At 32.4% G+C, this 8,811-nt stretch overlaps 1 pseudogene; it reads right to left on the reverse strand.

Moving 5' to 3' along the window:
• Window positions 1-1,406: 1,406 nt before the first annotated feature.
• LOC149549190 (vacuolar-processing enzyme beta-isozyme-like) lies at window positions 1,407-2,714 on the reverse strand (annotated as a pseudogene).
• Window positions 2,715-8,811: the final 6,097 nt, after the last annotated feature.

Here is an 8,811-nt window from a genome sequence, read left to right on the forward strand (position 1 = left end):
CCTTGCATATGATTTGACATTTTGCATGCATCCTGTACTCTCTCATCCGGCTGATGATGGATTACAGAGAGTGGTATGAAATGATGATGCTAAAAAACACACAATCAAATCCAAAATGAACTTGCATTACAATTAGATTGTGGAAATTTGATAATGTTAATTTTCCATGCATGTCTACTAGGACAATCACAACTTAAACATATAACTAATATGCTTCTTCATTAATATGCTCGATACAATAAGTGAACTTGAAAACTATGCACATCAAGTTATATGCTAAAATGAAATCATTTAGGAGATACAAAATATGGGTAGAGTGGGACAATCCCTAACTGACACTTGCTACAGAGTATGAAGCTGCACAACTTGAAGTATTTGGGAAAATGTTTTTTTAGAACCACATTTATAGAGGCTAGAAATTGATTCATTGGAGTCCCTCATCTAGCATGACTTTGGCTAAGGCTAAGTTGGAGTATCCAGAGGGACATATATCAAGAAGTGTTGTGGGTGGAGATTGCATAATGACAAAATCTAGAACAGGGTTGGTTCATACTGCTCTAGGCCATAGCCAAGAAGATTTTTTGACTAGCATGAAATATAAGCTTCTAGTGTTGTCTCCTATAGATGATAATGGTAAGTTTACTGAAGAAACTGAGCAGTTTGCTAGTTTGGATGTCTTGGGTGATGGAAATGTGACAATTTTCAAGAGCTTAGATGAACACTTCACTGACAATATCATCCACAAAACCCTTGTCCTTGCATGGCCATCTTGGATTTACCAAACGATAAATTGCGAGCTTCTCATTTGGGAGGTCTTAAGTTCAATTCTACTTGGGCTTAATACATAATCTCAACAAATCTCAACAATCAATAATAGCATGAGTTTTAAGCTATTCCAAATGACTACAAAAGCATATGGAGGAACACATTACAGTACTATCAAGAATATGCATAGATTCTTTTAGGGTAGGAATACTATATGTAGAGAACTTGCCTTAGTTTGAAGATGCACATGTTCTGGCAAATTAAGCTTCAAAACATCCAACAAAAATGATGTTGCTTTACGAGTCATATTATGCTTCATATAGATTTAAATTGGAAACAAAAGTATAGTAAGTTACAAAGAAGTTTCCTTATGGTCTCCACGGTCTACCAAAACTTTTAAACATTTTCAATCTATCTTGTAAGATACTATCACCCTAGCTAACACCTTTCAAGGCTAACATTGAACGAAACACTCCATTGCATTTTCTCAAGCTATGCATTCTTTTCAGTAGTAGACAACTAGAATGGTATATCAAACATTCAGATACTAGAATTATTGGAGAATGGTATTTATCTAATAGGCAACTAGCTATAAGGTAAGTAATTAGTAGAAAAGTAAGGAATTAAGTGTTAAGTATGTATCAAAATAGAGACATGATTACCACCTTTTGCCATAGGTAAAGAAGGTCTGCATCCTGCTGGTTTATAACCCTTGCTTCCTTTTCATCAAAAACTTCTTCAATCCCATTGTCAAACGTAAAAGTAGCATTAGCATTTTCAGGGTCACTTCCCATGTATAGAAACAAATGCTCTCTACTGATAGAGATGTCATCGTGCTGCATTACATGGGTTCTAGTCCTATATGTGTTATGATTTGATGTCCTCATTTTAACCTATTAATGATTTTTTGTATCAATATATGCACTTCAGAACTAAAAAGTGCCTTCTAGTTCCACTTTATTAGAAATAATATCAAATGAAGTTGGTTTTCTAATATTTTTACTAATTTCAATAAAAAATTGAACTATTAATGGTAGTACTAGCACCATAACCCATTATCAAATTCAGAAAGTGAAAATTAGCACCTACACATGAATGTGATAAATAGTAAAAGAAAACATAAATATTAAACCCCATGAAGTAAGTGCGACATCTCTTAAAGCCAGAAGGAAAGTGCAGTCTAACTGGTGTTTTGCTTGTTCAAACCCCAAATTAAATGTCCTAAGTAGTTTCATTGAGTCATTCCCTTGACTAAGACTTGAGAAACAGATTTCTATAGCATTTAACATAAATTAGGGCCATGAAATGTTATCACTTATATTATATGTATAGATTATCTAGCTCAAGGACACCTTCCTATCTTTTTGAAGCTGCTTGCCATTTGGTACTGCTGCTTTATTGTTTCTATCTCCAAATTGTGCATCTCACTGCCATTCACATTAAATTAGTAAAGAGTTGTATTCTCAAGATTGCCCATAAAATGAATTTTATTTGAATAATTGTTGCTATTTGAAGGAGAAAATATTAACCTATCTTCCATCCATGAAACACTGTATAAATCTCCAAGGCATGTGAAATACTCTTGAGGGGGTGAGGGGGACATTCTAGGATAGTAAGTTCCCTAGCTATTTTCTTCTACACTGGCAGCTATTGTAGTGTAGATATTCAGACCTTTTGGTAGAAGACCTTAAAAAATGCTTCCACTTTCACATACCTCGATATAAATGAGCTAATGATGCAAATGGTTAAATCAATGAGCCACCAAAGAAAGAAAACTGAACATGGACTTAAAGTGCATTTCTAATTCTTCAAAGATGAAGAAAAAAGAATAGTCCTGCATTTCTTAAGTGGTTGTATTTCCTCACAATTTCTTTAAATGTGCCAGAAGCATGTTTTTTCTTTAGGACTTCAACAAATTCATTTTCAAAAAGATAAGGAAGGGTGGGCATGCCTGCAATCACAACCAACATAATCATCACCTCTATGTATCATAGCTACATAAGTCATGCTGATTTATTCTAACACATGATTAGAAAAACACTAGAACTATATTTGCCGCAAATGATGGAGACTTCAAGTTCCAGTAAAAAGCTACAACTATAGACAAAAATGATAAATGAATGAATGAATGAAGATTTTTAATGACATCCATGAGACTAATCAGTCTAATGGACCATGGATCAAAGCCTAAATGATTACACATATTAAGTTGACAAAGGATGTGACATGGAATGGCTTAAGACCAATTCCATTCTTTTATGACTAACATTTTGCAAATATCTAAAAATGCATACGAGAGAACACATTGGGGCATTGGGAGGAATATACATATTTTTCCCTATCTAAGATGGTTGAAAATGCATCATGCCAACAATCATTGTCACCATGATGGTGAAGGCTTGGTATTGGTGGCCCAGGAGAAAGTTTGGCTTCTATGGTAAACTGAATTGTCCCAACTGCCTCCATAGTTGCTTCTAATGATTCAGTGTCTATAATCTGATATTGCCCAACATATTTGGCCCTGTTTCCTAAAAAAATGAATATTTATGTTAAAATGTTCCAAGACTTTGTGTGGGTGATTTCCAGAGTTAGCTGTAGTTTGTCAAAAATGCTGTTAAAATCTCAAAGATGAATCACTTCTTTTGTCATCTTATATTATCCTATAAAGTTTTGATGTCTAGTTGACAACCATGGCAACACATATGCAAGACGATTGTACTCACAACACTTGCAAAGCATATAAAAGATTCTAATACCATAAAAATCTTCCTTTATTGATTAGGATGGAAAAGAAAATCCTATGATGCAATGCTCTTCTTGATGTACAATTTATTCATTCATCTAATATAAAACTCCATTTTCATATAAATATTGCAAAAATGATTAAAACCCACAATCGTAACTAAACAGATGCTTGAAATAAAAAAGAAACAAACCTTGCTACCATGGTCCCCATGCCATCTCTTTTGAATAGTTCTAGTAATACAGCTCCACCAACTGTACCATCCAAGAGATGGACCCTTTGCACACCACCTTGCATATTCACAGTTGTTTATAAGTTTATATAAAGTAACAAAAATAATTGCAAGCTTCTATCTAACTATAAAAAATTAACAATTGTTACACAAATCCTCTTGTTTAGCTATTTCCTATTAGGAATTGGCCCAAAACATGGGTGTCTTCCTTCTCACAAACCAATAACAAATTTCAACTGAGAAAAGAAAAGAATTATGAAATTAATTTATGGCATGGCCAGCTAAACTGAAATTAGGATCAACAATCAATAGAACTAGACCCTCCCAACACTCATTCATTTGAAGCAATATACTATTTTAGAAAAAATATTGCAAATTAATAAAAAGGAGTAGGCCAAACTGAAAAAATCATTGCAGATTGTGTGGAATGGCAATATTGTGTCAATAGTTCACTTTAATATTGCTACTGAATAGATTTTTGCTTAAGCGTTCTAGAGAGAACGCATATGAACAAAATAGAAGTATAATGATTGATTGTATTCAATATAGTATATTATAGGCTTGAGATTACTCAAAAAGATTTCAGCTCACACAACCCTTCATGTTTTGAAAGTTGCAACTTGTGAGTTTGCAAATCACTTATTTATTAGCAAATTGGTAAAGATTAACTTAAGAGCCCACAGACAACCTATTTAAAATACACATGCCAAGGACTATTAAACATTTACTATATGGGAAGATGTCTATCAGCAATGAACAATCACTTGAAGTTCTTTCCTACAATTAAATATGAGTCCCCAGTTATTCATCATCTTGTGAACTAGGTTGAACTTCCATGGTGGATTTTATTTTGTTCAATGAAAGATGTTAGCAAAAAGCTAATATGCACAAGCTCTCAAAGTCAAATGAAAATTGTCGCATACATACTAGCATAGATATCTTGAATACATTAGCATAGATATCTTGAAAACATTTGTCTAAAACACAAAGATATCATTTAAAACGCATCTATGTTGGGTTTCTAACATAATTTAGATACCAAGATTGTTATGCCCCCATAAATAGATAGCATCACCACCAAAAATTGGGCTAACAAAGTTTTCACACGTAAAAGGTCATCAAATGTATGTTAGGTTTTTCTATTATCCATTTGCTCATTGCAACCCCACCTGCTGCCTAGGTAGTTACTTTGATCTATATTGTATAGTTCATAATAGCTAGTTAAACTAAATTAACTAGAGCAATACAATTAGAGATTAGAGATGAACAATTAACTTATGCACATTTACCAAGTATGGTGGTTATATAACAAACTCTTGATTTTGTACATATACAAAATTGAAGACCAATAAATTAACTCCATTCTTTGATCTCTCGTTTTGAGTTGAATGCACATTTTGGATAGGATTAGTATTAAAAACATCCAGCTCTGTTCCATCAAATATAAATGAAGGGAAGTGCAAAAATGAATGATACCACAACTTGATCAAATTTACTCTTTTCATAAATTTTGGCATACCAATAGGCATTAGATTTCCATGGGGTCAAGAAAGATGTTTATTGCTATACCTAGTAAATTACATACATGAAATAATAATACAGATGATAGTGAATACCAGAAATAGAAGTCATATATCTTTTTTAGTTAATGAATTCATTATAGAGAAGAAGACCACAGATGGTCAACCAAGGATTACCATTCATTTAACTTTGCATTACCCCCTTCCTACAAAACATATTTAAAGGATTCAACAGTTGCTAAGAGAGACATAACTATCAACCAACTGACACAACTACCTAAGAGTAACAATCAAAAGACAATTATTACATTGATGGATAACCAATATTATAGGATAGAACAATAGGCACTGTACCTCGAGTACAAAAGGTTTCAAGTTCTATATTATGCATTTTATTACAGAAGTTCAACTTGTACACAATGGAGTTCAATTCTAGAATATCAAAAAGTATTTGCTTTACCTAGTTACAATATCTAACACTTTTCAAAAAAGTGTTTGAAAACTAGTATGCATAGTTTTTTGAGGAAACAAAACTCATAAACCAAAAAATTTCAACCTATTGAAGTTAAATTATTTATGAAAGTCCAAATAATAATATAATTTCAATACATGTTACAAGCACATTGGCTTTATTGACAGAAATCCATTCTGACATTACCACCTAAAAAATTAAAGTTTGAACAATTAATAATCAACCAATAAATAGAAACATCCTATTAAAATTTGTGATATGCATTTTATTATATAAGTTTAACTTGTACATAATGGAGCTCAATCACATAGTTAAATCCTGATAGCAATATAACAAATAGAAACATACAAAATTTATGGATTGATCCACAATCACATGATTAAAAACAATGAAAAATGATAAAAAAGAGAATAACATGAAATCCCAAAATTGTGCAAACTTACAATCAAGTAAAGTATGCTAGAAAACATTAATCCAAAAGAAAAATCTAGTGAAATTTTTTCAATTCAAAACTAGGGATCATCTCTGCTCAAATGTCTATATGCAGTCAACCTTTGAAGCTTGGAAAGAGGGTAGGGTGTATTTCACAACAAAAAAAGCTACTAAAAAATAACCGTGTAAATAATTGCATACCATAATATTTTCCTAAAATAGCTACTTTAGGGGTCAAGTATAGTCAACATGACTAACATCTCAACAAAGCTGACAAGCAAGTGGGATAAGAACTTAGTAGAATCTTAATTTCATACTTGGAAAAGGAAATTTTTTTTGTCAGTGCTCAAATTTTTAGTAAAATTAGTTATTTTTCCTTTCATGAGAATACACTTTATAGATAACAAACCGCATGGAAAAATATAAATTAAAAAAAAATCATTTTGATAGAATGCACATGATCACCAGAATAGATTTATGCTGGACAATAGTTTCAAATTCAGGGTACCCAGCTACTTGGAAAGAGATTGATACTATGGTTCCACTTTGGACTTCTACATATGCCAAGTTGTCAGGATCATCCAAAAAACCAATTTAATTATGGTAGTATTTTTTTTTTCTAGGGACAAGTCTTAAGAAAGAAGTACCATTGCACACATGCACACTGGTAATAAGGGAAAAAATAAATAATCTATAATTGGATGGTCAATATAACCATATTATATTAGTAAATATCAAATTTCCACTTCTTGAAAAATAAAAACAAATCTATAACTTGCAATTCCTTGCTGATGACTACAGAGAGTTCTATGGTGACAAAAAAATCTTACCCTGCACACAAAAACTGTAGCTGCTAGTTTTGAAAGGTACCCATTTAATTTGCCCAACCTCTTCTCACCACCAATTGCAAATCCTTTCCCTACCTCGAGCCCATTTCCATTACCAAAGCCAAAACCATTCTGAAAAGTTCCATTAAGCCCTTTCTTAAATGAACCATTGTTTCCATTCATACAAGAGTATGCAAGATCATTACTATCAAAATCAACAAATGCCTAAACATAGTTTGCAACAACTTCACTCAATGTAGCTCACCTCCGTATTAGTTGGTTTTCCTCACCAAGGGACATGTAATGAATTAGCCATATCAGTTTGTTTGCTCGAAGAACCAAGGCACAGGCTGTTGCCACCTCATATGTGTTGCAGGCACCAAAATAATATTCAATCAATCTCATTAACATAAACAACCAAATTGAAAGCCATAACCCATATCCACAATAAAATTCAAAAGAAAATGCCTTTTAGTCCAAAAAATGTAGAAATATATAAAATTTATAAAACTTGAAACACTATTCATATTACAAGTAACCTCTGTATATACTGTCATACAACAAACCATATTTACAAATGCAAAACAAACAGTTTTGTAACTTTCAAAAGCAAAGAAATTTAAAGTTGAATCTTTGACTCTCAAACATACAAAAATGAACTTATGATGGCATTAATGGTTTTCTTTGAATGGAACCTCATTAAAGCTCTTACGTTTATTAAAAGTACATCATCAATGTTCATACAAAGAAAATTAGAAATAAATCCAAGCAACTCTAGAATACTTTAAGGCCACTTGTTGCATTCATATTTTGTTATTCATGAGTGTGGTACATAAGAAGTATTTCAAGATGACCATTAAGGCCAAAGCTATTGGATATAGTCACTATTATTACCTAATCAAATTTTATTCAAAATCCAATTTTGTAGGACATAGTTGCTAGTATTTAAGTGTGAGCATTGAAGATAAAGCATATCATTAAATTTACCTGGGTATTAGTTGCACATGTCAATTTTCTAGACACCATTGAGTTTGTATGACTGTCAAATGGATAAATTTAATGGAGAACCAAAGCTCAAACCACTTGCAAATCTAATGTGTTCTAGTAGACTGAAACATTCATGAAATGTGTGGCATTTATGGTAACTTCAAAAAAATATGACATGTTTTAGTAAAATAGCAAAAGTTACAGATCAATTAGATGAGATTAAGTGATAAAAATATTGGGGCTATAATTATGGAGATCCAAGTTAAATCCTCAAAAGATATGACAACGTGTTGAAATTGGGAAAGACAACATGTACAACTCTCTGGATATGGAATACCACAATGGACTTGGCCTACTACAAATCCCAATTGAATTCAATAGAAGAGATACCTCTCAATCATGGTATTTGAGCTGAAGGACACCATGCAAGAGGAAGTTGCCTATCAAAAAAGAAATTTTACTCAAGTAAATTGGGAAAGGATATGCACAAATTAGAGCATCATATAAAATCTTCATTACACATTGTAGCGAAGTGCAAGACATATTTGCATAAGGACAAACACCTATGTGATTTTATAGCCATAGAAACATGGCCCTTGCACAATGTTTACACCAATAGGAAAAGTCATTTTGTTATGGGTGCACACATGAGATGGAATCATGTGAAACAATTCCAAAAAATAGTGAAATAAAGTGGGCAAAAAACTAGAATCATTACTTACAAACTATAATCTTTGACGAATGTAAGCACATAACCCATTAAGGTGCTGCTGTGAACTAAAAACAATTAGTTGGAAATAGGTGGAAAAATGATTACTAGAAGTAGACCAATG

This window comes from Cupressus sempervirens, chromosome 7 (genome assembly GCF_028749045.1).
Source record: "Cupressus sempervirens isolate cs-2001-9-10 chromosome 7, ASM2874904v1, whole genome shotgun sequence".
Classification (NCBI taxonomy): domain Eukaryota; kingdom Viridiplantae; phylum Streptophyta; class Pinopsida; order Cupressales; family Cupressaceae; genus Cupressus; species Cupressus sempervirens.